Source organism: Corvus kubaryi, unplaced genomic scaffold (assembly GCF_017639235.1).
Source record: "Corvus kubaryi isolate FWS band 111438036 unplaced genomic scaffold, C.kubaryi_AGA036_p1.0 71, whole genome shotgun sequence".
NCBI lineage: Eukaryota > Metazoa > Chordata > Aves > Passeriformes > Corvidae > Corvus > Corvus kubaryi.
The window spans coordinates 2,791,546-2,805,596 of NW_024582059.1; the positions used below are offsets into that span (position 1 = coordinate 2,791,546).

The window sequence follows — 14,051 nt, forward strand, 5'->3', positions numbered from 1 at the left end:
AGGGAGGGGCGCGCGGGCGGGCGGGGCCGGCACCTTGTGCGGCGGGCGGGGGTTCCGAGAGGTCCGGCCGGTCCGGCCGGCCCTGCCCCGGACAGCGGCGGCGGCGGTAGCGCCGGGGTGAGTCACTGCTTGGAAATGGAGTGGGCGGGCGTGCGCGTAGCAGAATGAATGATGTCAGGGAGCACCGCGGCGAGCGTGAGGCTCGCGGCAAACACGGCGGCGGCCGCAGCCCCGAACGAGCGCTGCCCCCGGCGCCCCCCGGCCCGGAGCCGCCCTCCAGCGGGAGAGCCCTTCCAGCTGCGGCACTGCTGAGGCAGGAAACCTCTGCGAGAAGTGTCGCCTCCGCCGACGCCCTTAAAGCCGGTCCCTTTCGCCAGGAAGGAGAAGAGGCTGAGGCTGGGAGAGGAGCAAATTGCAGGGGAAGATAGAGATTGTGGCAAACTTTCTAGCTGCTTCTGCCTGCTGCTACCTCACTGGTGGGAGTGTCTGGCCATAAGGAACTGCAAAGCCCAAACCTCAGAGCCCTGAGGCTCCAAAAAAGACTGACTTTGGAGGGGGAGCTGCCAGCGGTGCAAGCTTTTGCATGTACAGCTGAGTAGGTAAGTTGGGAACGGCACAGGTGGATTAAAAGTGTGGCATACCACAGGTACGCACTTGGAGAACCGTTTTCACAGAAGACCTACACGTGTCAACTGGATAGAGACTGGGAAGAGCAATCCCACGCTTGTGTTCTCTTCAATTTCTAGAGTTTGAGGCCCCTCTAACTAGGGAGGGCACCTGCTGTTTTAATTTCTCTTGCCAATATGTAATTTATGGAACATACCTAGTTTTTGAGTTAAATTGTATGTTTTTGGTGTGGGCAATGTGTACGTACCCCTTAGAGCAGTTCCGCATACCTAGCTGCTCAGGAGGGGACTTCAGAATGTGGGATTTCAGCTCAGGAAGATAAAGTGGTGTTGTAAGGATCATAAGGGTGTTGTAAAGGTGTTTTGTTATAGGTGGCTTTTTCCTTATTGCATATGTGCTCTGTTGAAGCCACTCTTAAACTCCCTGAAGTGCTGCTGAACTAAACTTCTTGCCTTAGTGGCAGGGTGCCTTTCTATTAATGTTATGTTTCTGGCATAAATTTAGCTTAAAATCCTTGTGAGAAGTACTTAATGCTTAATCTTCTGGCAAGGTAATAAGACTAGGATACAATGTAGAATAGCTGTTGTTCAGTTTTATCCATTTATAAACATTTTATTTCCTTTGAAGACCTTAGAAAATTAAATATCTATCTGTCCTCAAATCACTTGACAACTATTAATTTATGCACAGTTAATTATACCAGTGAAGTTCCATAGAAGTATTAGCATAAACTGAGCAGGTGCATGGTACTTCATCTGAGACAGCAGGCCTTACAGGACTTCTGGCAATCTTCACTTTAAATCACATTTATTAAATGGTTTGTCCAAAATCAATTTGCTTTTTTTCATTATATTTAATGTAGTTGCTTAGGTGTATTATAATTTGACAAGGCAGGTTTTTTGAGGCTCTGTAGCCTTAAATACTTTCTTGCTGTGAAACCAGTAGCTTTTATTCCTTATTTTGCCCTATCTTAAATAGTCCAGGTCTTAATCTACTAGAAAGGTCAATGAGCTTGCTTCCATATTTATTTCTTTTTAGGTTGTTAGTTCAAAGTCAGACATGGATTATCACATTCTACTGAAAAACATACTTGTCTCTATCCTCCAGAGAAATATTCCGGTGTACCCTGTGTAGTATGTCAGTTTTAGAGGGTATTGGACAAATCAAGTGGTGATCAGGAGAAACTTTAGGTGAAAATCTAAGGGGACAACAATAGTAAGCTGATAAAGGCCCCTAATGAGGTAGATTTCTGTGCTGTCCTTGAAGTGAATTTATACAGTGGAGAAATGACAGCTTGAAGAGAGCAAAAGTAGATTGTTTTTTAATCATGGATTGGTAATCTCAATCTAGAATGCCTCTACCCCTGAATTTTAAATATTGAGCCATGGTTGGTATGTTGATAAGCATCTACTTTTCTGCATTATAAAAGTGTGTTGTAATTGTGATATTGTAAGACAGAAATTAATTCAAAACTTAATGTTTCAAGTAGACATCAGAAGTGTTATATCGGGGATGCAGTATTGTGAAAAACTGAAGATTTCCTTATCAATGCAAAAAACCCCAGCCTACACACATACCTCCCTATCTCTGGAAGAGCTGCATAAGAGACTTAATCTCAAGTATTTTTAATTCTAAAAACTGGAGTTCTTTATTTACAGTGTATGAATATAGCATACTAAAGGTATGAAGACTGAAAAATAGTGTATTGATTTTTTTTTTTAAGGATGAACAAAATAAGTATTGAAACAAGCGATGGTTTTAAAAAATCAGTAGCCTATTTTAAGGAACAGAAAATGTAAAAGAAGGTTTTTGAAGAAGTAGCTCATTGCACTTAAATCTCCTGGAACAGAGGTAGACTTTGAAGATATGAATTTTGTAATAAAATTGCATTAATCTTTTGTTTGAATTATTTTTTCTAATTTTGGTGGGCTGTTGGCCTGCAGTGTTACTTGATACTGTTTGTGGCGAGTGGACAATATAGATGCTGTGACATATTATTTAGTATGGCTATGGTATTGCACTAGTCCCGCCAGATGCTGGGAAGATTAATGTAACACTACGTCCACTGTCTTCAGAGATCTCTCTCTGCTGGGAGAATTGTTTGTACCATGGACACCACTGTCCCCAAAGATGCTGTGCACACTAAGAACGTCGGGCATCCAGGCACCACTGTCCCAGCAGATGCTGAAGACCTTAAGAGCTGCTAATGGAAAAGTTTTATGTAACACAAATAGCTCTGTCTTATCTTTCAAACAGAAGGTCTATTCTGGACATTTCTTAACTATACTGAAACTCAGCTGTTCTGGTGAGGCTCAAGAATGTTAATAACCACAAGTGTCTCCTGTATGAGGATGCTTGCTTAAGTTAACACTAACAGTTACTACTGTTTCTCTTCCCTAAAATCTTGTGGGGATATGAGTAATACAAAGAATGAATGTAATTGGTATTGGAAGTGTATAGCCGTTGATAGGAATTTTAATAGGACCAAAATATATAGTGAAAGTGAATCAGCTTTAGGGAAACATGGTACTTACCCTCTAGCTAACATATATGCAGTATCTGTAAAATAAGCAGACTATTGTGTGTTGAGGTGGTGCTTGTGGTTGCTGAGTAAAACTTCCTGCTTCACTGTGTCAGGTGGGTCCTCTTGTCTGCAATCTGGTGGCATTAAAAAATGTTGGAGTCTAGTCTGTTGTACAGATGAAGAAACACTTGTCAGAGTATCTGAGGCTGTTGAGGTGATCATTGCAAATAGAACAGTTCTTAATGAAACAATGTTCAGGTCTAGATCCTCAGAGAAGGTAATGAGCATGATTTATCAGGAAAACTTCACTGCATTCATTCTGACAAGAGAATTGTATAGCAAAAAAGCATGTATTCAGTATTTAATTACTTAATTTTTTCAGAAAAATAGTTTCTCCAATATGTAACGCTAGAATGGGAGAATGTCCAGTTCATTTGAAGGTACCTGAACAAAAAAATCAGGTGTCACTTAGCCCTGCTGTTGCTTCCCTCTCCAGCTGACAACAGGTTAACTTTCAACTGCCATGTATAAATTTCAAGGACATCTCACTTCTTTTAAAGTTTGTATACAAAAATAAAGTTGCTGATACTGTGGCCCTGTGAGGGTGCCACAGTCTGAGCTTTGCGGTCGCACATTGCAATGTCTTCCTGTTCCTGGCTTTTCGTCTGGCCTTCAGAATTCATCTCTTTCTGCGCTGTTCTGTAGTCTTCTGTTTCCTTTTCTTTATATGTAGAGATTTCCTCAGGCTGAATCTTACTAGGATTCTGTGCCATGCAATAAGCTTCGCACTAAGCTTTGCAGTGTTCTTGTGTCTATGGTTGCTGATGCGATTTGGGTTAGGGTTGTATACCTGTTCTTCCCTGGGGAAATGCTGAGCCTCTTGGGCTCAGCACTGGATGTTTTCAAAAGTTGCATCAGCTTAATTTGGGTGATTTAAGATGAACTGATGCAGAGCACTTAGGAATATGTTTGCTTAAGAATGGCTAAATTTAAACTAAATTCCTTCGGGATTACTTTTGATTTAGCAGTAATCTGAAATCTTAAATGGAACATACAGAGTTGGATTCAGTTTTTCAGATAAGATGTTGTAAGTGTATCGTGGCTGAAACTGGGAAAAAAGTTTGGAGTACAAATAATGATTTCAACTACACTAAGATTACTTTGATGGTGGAAGAGATGGATATCAAAAAAGAAATCAACGAAAGTGAGCTACAAACCCCAGGAATATTTAAGGTGTTTTTTCTAATCCCCCATCTGAGAATTTACAAACTGCCTGCAGCAATTTATGATCAGTGGTTTTCAAAAGGTCCCCAGGCAATTAGTAATGTTCTTAGTGAAATATGTTTCAGAGGCAGGTTTACCTGTTAGTTTCATAAACCAGTATGGCCCATGTAAAGTTCTGTAACTTCCATGCATTTGGGAAAGAAAATCTTTTTGCCTAGACTGCTTGTTGATATCTTAGGCCTGTGTCAGTCTTGCTGCTACTGTAAATTTAAATATTCCAAGGGTGAAGTTCAAGTACTAATATGGACTAAATCCATATAAATAAAAAAGCCCAGTATTAGTACATTTATTCAGTTTCTGTCTTTATGCAAGTTCTGATTGAAAAGTGTCACTATGAGCATCAAAACTTACTGGAGTTTGCATTTGTAGTGTCTAACTTAGAGAAGGAGGGGTTTTTGTTTTGCTAGACCATACATCAGTGATTTTTATTTTGGTTGGTTGGTTTTAGTTATTCTTTTTTTTTTTTTTTAATTTGAGTTAACTATAAAATAAATGGGAGTCTTTAATCCTATCAGAGTGCAGAAATCTGTCCAGCCTCAAAGAACAGGCCTCTGGCACAGCTTGTCTAGAACCTGGATCTTTTAAGACCTAGCTTAAAGCCCTAAGCAAATGGGAATGGTTTTCATTTCTTGAAGTATTATTACAAGTATTTTGGCATATGTTACCTCCCCAGAAAATCTTTAATAGAACACTTGCATGTGTAAAAGTCCTTTATTAAGAAGTCACCTGCTTTCACTACTTGTTTTTTTAATGTTGAAATATGTTTGCATTTTCTCATTTTTCTATTTTTGGAGTATGTATTTTGCTTAGCCTCCCGAGATCTTAAACTGTTGTGTGATGAGTGTTGAATGACTTCTCACATTTTGTTTCAGTCATGTGAAATGTACATAACAGTGACAAAATGTTTACTTATGCACACACCCAAGTTCCTGCTTATGTCCACTCTAGTGCTGGAGAATTGGTTAGTGGAGCAGAGCTAAATAAGGAGACAGAGTCTCCAGACTTTTTTTCCCCAGTTTCAGCCATGTTATGCTTATGTCCTATCCAAGAAACTAAATTCAACTCTGTATGCTCCATTTAATATTCCAGACTACTGTTAAATCAGAAATAATGAGACAGCCTGCTTATTTAGGTGACATAATTTGCTGAAGAGAAGCAGCAGTAGAGAAGGTCATGCCTCATAGTCATTAATTTGGTCTTGCATCTGGAGGGCATGATATATATAATCCTATGGCTTGTTGATAGTTCTAGTATGCTTCTACAGTAATTACAGTTTATTTATTTTTTAATTTCTTTTTTACTTCCCCAAATCAGCCTTGTAGATGGGAAACTGCACTCGCTCTCTGTAAATGCTTTATGCCAAATACCACTGCCCATGTCTTGGTTTGAGACTGAACACAGACTGAGCAGACTGCTCCCATCACTGCAGTTGCTTCAAAAGGACATCTTAGAAACTGTAGTGCTGTGTTACTGTCTCAACAGTGCTAAGACAATGCTTAATGTAGAATTCTATTTCATCTTCTGCCAGTTATTCTGGTTATTCCAGTTATTACAATTTCAGTAAAAAACCAAAAGCATTTAAACTGAAATTCTGAAAGCACTCTTTTGTTTTGGTGGCATTTTTTTGTGTAATACTGAGAGAAATTAATTCTTATGACTCTAATTTGTATTAGTTCATAAGTGCCGTTTTTTTCTGGTAAGTTAACTTTTTCAGGCGTGTATAGAAACTATCAATATGTTGTGGCTTAAAAAGTTAACTCATGTTACTTTTAGTTCCTTTGTATTTGGAGCCTGACAAAAGTGCTACCAAAGCTTGTGGTTTTTCCCGTTTTTATAATACTGTACTAATCTGTAAGGATGCAAGGTAAGAGTTCCTTACAATGCCACTCTCAGAACCATGAGCTTGTCTTCATTTGATTTTACTCAGATTTTGTATATTAGTTTGAGTGTCACTTGACAAGAGCTCATTCTTGTCTTCTGGCATACCATCTTGGTCTTTTAGAGGCCAAAACTTGGCCTCTAAAATTAGCCTTTTATTAACAATTAATACACTTGCTTAAGCTGGAGCTACTGAAATGCAGAATTTTTCACAGAATTGTTGCAAATTGCTTTAAAAGCATGTGTATACTTTGCACACAGCTATGGGAATGATCTTGAAATTTTTGGGGGGGAAAAAAAAATCAACTCTACTTGATGTGGAAAATGTGCCAGAAAGCTAAAGGTGGTCTGTCCTCCCAAGTGAAACTGTCTATTTCCATTCTGCGAGAGAGCACATTGGCTGAAATGGTTTGAATCCTACTATTGACTATTAAAAGTGCTCCTGCACTAACATAGAAAAACAGCATTCCAGTGCTTGTTTTCCTAGAAGTCTTTTAACTTTCATGATGGACTTCAGTCTTGAGAGGAAGGGCTGTAGCATCCTATTTGGCTCTGGAGCAAAAAGTGTTAAAGACGTTGCTCCTTCCAAGGTGCCATAGTGAACTTAGAAGTTAATTTGGAAGTTAATATTAAGGCAACTTACTGAAGAGTTTAGCGCTATGGGTTTAAACTTCTGTCCAGTGCAGTGATAGTATTCTGAATTTTCAGATTATTCAGAATTCATCTTCTTAGCAATAACTATGACCTGGAAACTGAATGCTACGCAGCTGAATGGCAAGTGCTTTCCAGTGAGAATGATTTTCTTACTGGCCTTTGTCTTGTCCTCTGCAGTAACCATGGTCATTACCATCACCTTCCTCTATGCGGGTCTTAAAAAAATGGCTCATCTATTTCCATATGTGCAAACAGGCATAAGTGTTATGATAAGTAACATTTTTTCATTCTTCTGTTGGGAACAAATTATGTGAAGTAGGGTAGAATAATGTGTTTCTCTCTGATAAAGTCAGTAGCTTGTACTGACTTTTAAAAATTAAGATGGACGAAATAAGTCTTAGCTGACCAACAACATCACAAGGCACAATACCTGTCAAATAGCAAAGCTCAAGTAGTTTGGCTAAATAATTATACTTCTTGCTCTAAAAGTATTTTTCTTTGATATGAAGTGTTTGGATCTTTTTAAAAGCATAATTTTACAGATTGCAGGCAGTTTATGCTTTCTTGTGTACATTACTTCCTAGTCGCTGGACAGTCTGAACAAGGTAAGCCGCATGGGTCAGTTTTACTATGCAGAATGAATGCTCCCATAAAAAGTTTCTGGTTTGGGTTTTTTCCTTAATTTGTACTAAGAAAAAGTTTAATATGAACTCTTAAACATCATACAGTTTGACTAAACTCTTTCGCTCTCTTATGTTTGAAGAGCTCAGAACTGAGTGACTGAATTTAAAATGGGATCCTATTCCCCTTCAAAGGCTGGGAGGGCAGAGAAGAGTGACAAGAAAGCAGAAGCTTTCTGTTCTGTTATGCTGCATTAAGGGCAAACACTAGAACCATGTTCTTTTACCTTACCCATAACTCCTTTTGAGTGTGCACGCACATGTGCTTTCTTCCTGTTCTCCCTCTGCATCCTGTGGTAGTAGAATCAGGCACAAAGCTTTTAGCACTGCAAGCCTTTATAGAACATGTGATAGAGGCAACACAGCTTAATTTGACTGTGATGTGTGTAACATGCAGAAAAAGTTCTTTATTAGCAAAGTCTCTATTGCAGTTACAAGGCCGGCTACAGGAGGAATATTGTATTTAGGCTTCCATAATTTGCTCAAAGAACCATTATCTTGATTAATCTTCCATAATGCTATTGTGAAGGTGCTTCTGATTTTAATGGTTTGTATTGGTCAGCAGGTTTTAGACTGATACTACATAGCTTATGATTTGGTCATGCATTGATGAGAATGTAACGTGAAAAAGGTACTGACATGTATTTATAGTGATATTCTATAGTGTTTTCAATTAGAGAAAAAGGCTTTCTTCTTTCATCAAGAGGCTTGTAAACTGCAGGACAGTATGTTTGGTGTTGTGTATCTGTAGTAGCGTGATTCAATGCAGTAAAAGACAGTCTTGGTGGACAGAAAATGTATTGTTATTTAGGATGATGTTTTTGTCTTGTCCCTATTATGACAGTTTTAAAACACTGTTTCCACACCTCTTATCTCTTTTTTTTGTGAGTCCTGTAGGTCTAGGACAGTTTCAAAGGTTGAGTTAAAGAGCAAAGGCAGCCTCTACTTCTCTCCTTGCCCACCCCAGTTCTGTGTCATTTTAAACTTCCAGCTATGTGAAGTGGAAGTACATGTACAGAGAAAGTCCACTTACAATTTCTTGGGCATTGTTTGAGCTATAGAGTGGCTGCTGATTGATATCGTCTAAGTCTCATCATCTTTGACACAAAGTCATTATGAGCGAAATGTCAGAGTTAGCGTGAGGGAACAGATAAAGATGTTTCACCTGAAGCAAGTCTGTTTGGGGAACTGAAAGTATGTAAACCAGATGTACCCAGGAACTGACACATACCTTAGCTCAGCAGATCCTTCTCCTTCTTCCTGTGGATGTCAAGGCACCAAAACTAGTCAATCAGTTTTGGCCTGATAAAATGTTAAGTCTAGCCTTGTCTGCGAGGACCTTTGTGTCTGTTTAGATGGGTCTGCCTCTTAGCCAGGCAGCACCCATAGAGTGATTGCACATGAGATACATTTGTAGATAACCAAGCTGTATGTCAGATTTTCATGCTAGTGCCTGTCAAAGAATGTGTAGCTTTTTACCTAACAGTTAAAGCTCTAAGAGTCTGTGGGTGTGTGAGCCCCTTATCTTGTGTTCTGTTTCCTGTATATGTTTAGAAAGTGGTTTGTATAGTTAGACTGAACAGTACCTGTTCCAGTAGGGTTTTTTATTTGGTGTTTGTTGGAAGGTTTTTTTGTTCTTTATTTATTGTTTCGTGTTTGTTTTTTTCAATTGCCTACTGTGAAGTCTGCACCTTAGATCAAATGTTGAGGGTTTAGAGGCAATTCAGGTTCTTCCTGGAAAGTGTCTCAGTATGTGTGTATGAATATTCAGTGTTCTGGTGTCTGAATATGCTTAAGGAATTTTACTGCAAATTTTTATCCTGGACATTTCAGGTGATTGTCCTGACTGACTCCTTGCAGAAAGAGATCGGTTTATGCTCTTGTCCCATAGAAGCAGAATTGAACAAGTGTCAATTCTGTTTAAATCTGTTTTATAAATCTTGCTGTCAGACATGAGGAAACTCTGGGAAGCTGAGAACATTTTCAGAACATCCTTTTTAGATTAGGGTAGTTACTCTGTTGGAATTGAACTATTAAACTTCAATTCATAATTTGTTTGTGTGTAGTCTGTAAAGCTGTCTCAGGAATGTAGGAAAATGTAGGCTTTGGCAGATGCCTTCATTCTAAAGATGTGGCACTTCTTTTCTGCATAAGACCCACACATCTGAGTATTCAATACTTAAGGCAGCTCACAATGTGCATTACCTGAAAAGGCAATCAGATTTGTTCAGAGGTTGGACCTGTTTTTGGGGCTGACTTGTTTGCAGTCTTTGCTGTAATGTAACACAGCAGTGTATAAATACTGTTTCTTTTGTGTTCTTTGTTTTGCATGAGATACGGAGCTCATCTGGAAAGTTTCGGGGAGGAATAATATACGTGCTGTAGGGCATAGATTCTTGTCTGAAGGTCTTAAACTGTGAAATTCTAACTCAATTTGTGTCTTATACTGGAACAGCATTTTTCATTCCTTGTGTTAAAAGACTTCTTTTTTGTCAGTTTTTTTACTTTTTTCAAGTTAAGTATTAGGAGGGAGAGAAAATAGATCTGCTCTGGGATTTCAGATAAATTTCTTCTGTTCTTTACCAACGAAACCCAATGCATGGGTAACTTGTGATCCACTGTCTTTGTTTATATGGATTTACAATACAGATAACTGCACTTCATGTGGTTAAATAAAATTAACACTGACCTTTCATAAGTTACAAATGCATGGCCTAGACTATTGGCATGAACTGACTAGTTAATACTTCTGCACTCGGAGTGGAGCAGCTTAAGATGGGCTGGACTATGCTAGTATCTCAGCTTGGCTTCTGCTTCCAGATAAATAAAATATGCCTTTCTGGGTGGCAGCTTTTATGGCTAGTCCTGAACCATCCCCATCTTTGTATGTTGTCTTGATAAAGAATGTTAAGAGGTTCCCTGAGCTGGGATTGGTATGGAATGTTTCAGGCCATCTTCCTGGTCTGCTCCAGCTGTCATTAACATCTTAGCACACCTCATGTGTTGTGGCTGTAGCCTAATGTAATGTGGATTTTTTGAATTCTTCTTAATTGGCTTGCATTAGTCTAGAAGGCAGCTGCCTCCCTCCTCGGCATACCTGTGACTGCTCCTGTGGAGGTGTTTCTTGTTACACAGTGTCTGTCATGTGAGGTGTGGTATTCACGTGTTTAATATTGTCCTTGTCATGTGACTGTTCTGTGCTTCAGTTGTGCACCTTTGAAATGGTGAACTTACCCACCTTTTAAAGTAGTGCTCAAGTACAACTGACATGAGGACCTTCTAGGATAAATCCCTGTGAGACTTCTCTTCATTCCCTTTGCTGCCTCTCTAGAACAGATTTGAATTTAGGGCAGTCTTGGTGCCACTGCTACTTGGATGTGCTGTCTTACTCCTGGCAAGATGATACTCAGAGGAGAGTAGCTGAGAGCAAAGGCCTGTGCAGTAGCTCTAGCTGCAAAATGACCATGCAGGAGCAGTTCCTGGAACAGCTGATTTTAGCAGAGGCTGTGTTGTGCAATCCCTTGTGCTGGCCTGTATTTAGCTAGGTAAGTACCTTAAAGAGTGGCCTTAGTTGCTGTAGTGCTATGTTAATGAAAGCTCTTGAAATCGAAGCCACTATTGTGTCTAGATTTCAAGTTATGCTCTAGACAACAATTTTTCTAGATTATGCCAATTTGTCCTAAATTTAGAAGGTTACTTCTAAAGCCAGAATGTGATCTGTCCTTGCTGATAGATGCAGATCTCTTGACATATTTGGTATTTTTGAGGAAAACTTATGCAGGAGTGCAGCAGAAATAGCAGTATGTAGTAAGATCGTGCCCTCCTTCATGGAAAAAACAGTTGGTAGACCAGAATAATTGTTATTACTGTGCCCTAATTTTGCCACATTCTGCATTCTCTTCTTTTAAAACTGATTGGTACTATTTCCATCTGAACACTTAGTTCTGTCCTTAGACTTTTGTAACTGATCACGTGGAATTGGTTGATTCACCACTTACTTACTTTACACCATGGTTACTTAGCACCCATTCACATCACTGGTCTTAGGGAGTCTAGAGATGAGACTTAACTTTGTCTTAAACAGTTCTGTTGGCTGCAGTTCTGACTGGGGAATGGTTTATAGAATTTGTTTTTCCCTCCACATTTCAGCTAGTCGATGTGGCGCCTCTTTGGCCTCCCTTCTTCTTCCCAAATCAATGTGTATGTAGATTCTGCTGGACATCAGGATAAGAATACCATAAAATGCTTTTTGGATAATTTTAATAAAATGCTTTCTATTTTTATGTAAGCTTTAGTTCTAGAACCTCCCATGAAAATGTGACCAAGAATTATGATATACGTTTGGAAATCAATTTTTCCAAATGTCCTTCCTGAAATGTCTTTTTCGATCACATACTCTTTACTACTTCTGTCCCAAAAATTTTCATGGACAGTAAGACAAAGGTCAGAGGTGGTCCTGGTTTCCAGCTTGTGGTTTTTTTTCTGTGGCAATAGTATCTTGACTCAAAATTTAAAGTGACAGTAGTGTTACTTAAACAAAGAAATGGAAAATAAATTATGTTCAGTGCAGCACACTGTGCAGCTAGTATGAATGCCATTTAGCGGGCAGTTTGATTGGCCAGCTTGTATTTCCACTTCACATTCAGGCTTATTTGGTTTGAGTCATCATTTGCTTGCTTATACTTCTAAAGATAACAGGTTCAGTGATGACCGGAAGCCTTCCTTGAGCACAACACGTAGCTTAAGGTGTGGAAGTTGCTCCTTGAGGTATGTGATGGTACAGTGTAATATAAATCATTCTGTGTAGATTGAGAGTCACCTCAGTACTTTCATGACAGGTTTTACCAATTGGTAGGATCAGATCAATGTAATTTCAGTCATTAATTTAATTTGTACCTTTTTAGTTATGTTGTGTGTGCATGGGCAAGATGTAGATGTTATAAAGCAGTTGTGTGATCTTAGTGTAAGACTCTTAATGATGGCTTTTTAGGAGCAATGCTAAAGATACTATTCAGCTGTTTTCTTGCAGAAATAGTTCTAGTTCTGCAGTTTTAGTAACTGGGAACTTGAACATCACCAACTTCCTTCTTTTCTGACTAACTTGGTTCTTTAAATCCTTCTTAAAAGCTTTTTAAGAAGCAATAGAATTCTCAAACTATTAGGTGAAAAGGGGAAGGCAAATAAACGAAAGCATTGCTGTGAATGGTGAAAGCCTCTATGCTGAGTCTCATGAGCGGCTTGGCATAAAGAAATTTTGTTATTGCCCTGGTGTTCAATGCAGGGTTGTTCTTACCGAAGGCTGCAGTTCAGCAGGGAATAATGAAGGGAGGTTTGAATTATTTTGGAGATGTTTAGTTAGGTTCTTAAATAGTAGCTCTGTGAGGGGCAGTAAAAACACATTAATAGGATTCTTGGCCTCTTTTTCTGACCTCTAGGGTGAGGCTAAAATGGAGATAGCAAAATATCTGGGAAAGGTATTACAGAAAGGTTTTAGATTATAATTATTATTTTCCACTGCTGTCCCACTGTTACCATCCTCTCAGAAAATTTGTTTAACAGTGGTACCTTGTGTTGTGGGGAGATAGTTTGCCAGGCAAGAGAAGTGATTATCCCAGGGAAGTGAGTGTTCTTTTGTCAGTCTGTGGCAGAAACAAAAATGAAGAGGGAAGTGTTGAAATGCGTAGTACTTAAGTATTTAGTATTTAAAGTTAAACAGTGTCTTTCCTGCATTAAATAATATAAAAAGGAAATGTTTTTTCTTGTCAGCATAATGTGGAAAGTATTTTCTTCTATTAATAGAAAGCTTTGAGCTAATGGAATACTTGTTCGAGTTTAAAGAAAACCATGGGACTGCATTGGAAGCTTAGGTTGTGATGCCTTTTTTAACTGTGTAGTGCTTCAAGCTGATGTGTAGAACTTCAGTGAAAAACCCAGTTACATATAGGAAGCTTGATACAATTTTGCTTATTGCAAACTGGAAGCTTGAAGAGTATATTATGAAAGGGTTCTTTGCTGCTCTGCTAATCCCCTAAGTAAACGTCTGGATTGATCATGGTAAGTGCTGAAATTGGTCAATACTCTTAACTTCTTGGTGTTAGAATTAAATTTACCAGGTTTTAGTTCTGAAAGTGTGTCAAGAAAAGCTGGGGTGGGGGGGGGAAGTGGGAAGGAAGCATCTAGGGTATGAGCTGGATGTAGATTTGGATGTCTGAGCCTGTAAACAAACGGCTTGAATGAGAGATCTGTGTATTCCCATCTCTATTTGACTGGGGGTGCTGTTTGTGATGCGAGAGCCTTAGGCTGTTGCTGCTTGGTGGTAGGCGTGGCAAGAAGGTAGAGGGGAAGACCAAAATAGGGACTACATCGTGTTTCTTGATGAGTTTTAGTCACTCTGTGTATTGTGA

General features: G+C 39.1%; 1 protein-coding gene across 3 annotated transcripts in view; it reads left to right on the forward strand.

Moving 5' to 3' along the window:
* Nucleotides 1-14,051, forward strand: part of SGMS2 (sphingomyelin synthase 2) — a 45,132-nt gene that overhangs the window by 4,102 nt on the left and 26,979 nt on the right. Inside the window, exon 1 of one of the 3 annotated variants that reach the window (XM_042049669.1) lies at nt 29-599. The exons of 1 other annotated variant lie outside the window; for it this stretch is intronic. The gene's annotated coding sequence lies outside the window, so the exon portion shown is untranslated. Of the gene's footprint in view, nt 1-28; nt 600-14,051 lie in introns of those variants that run through there. One more of the 3 variants, XM_042049670.1, reaches the window with a different exon arrangement.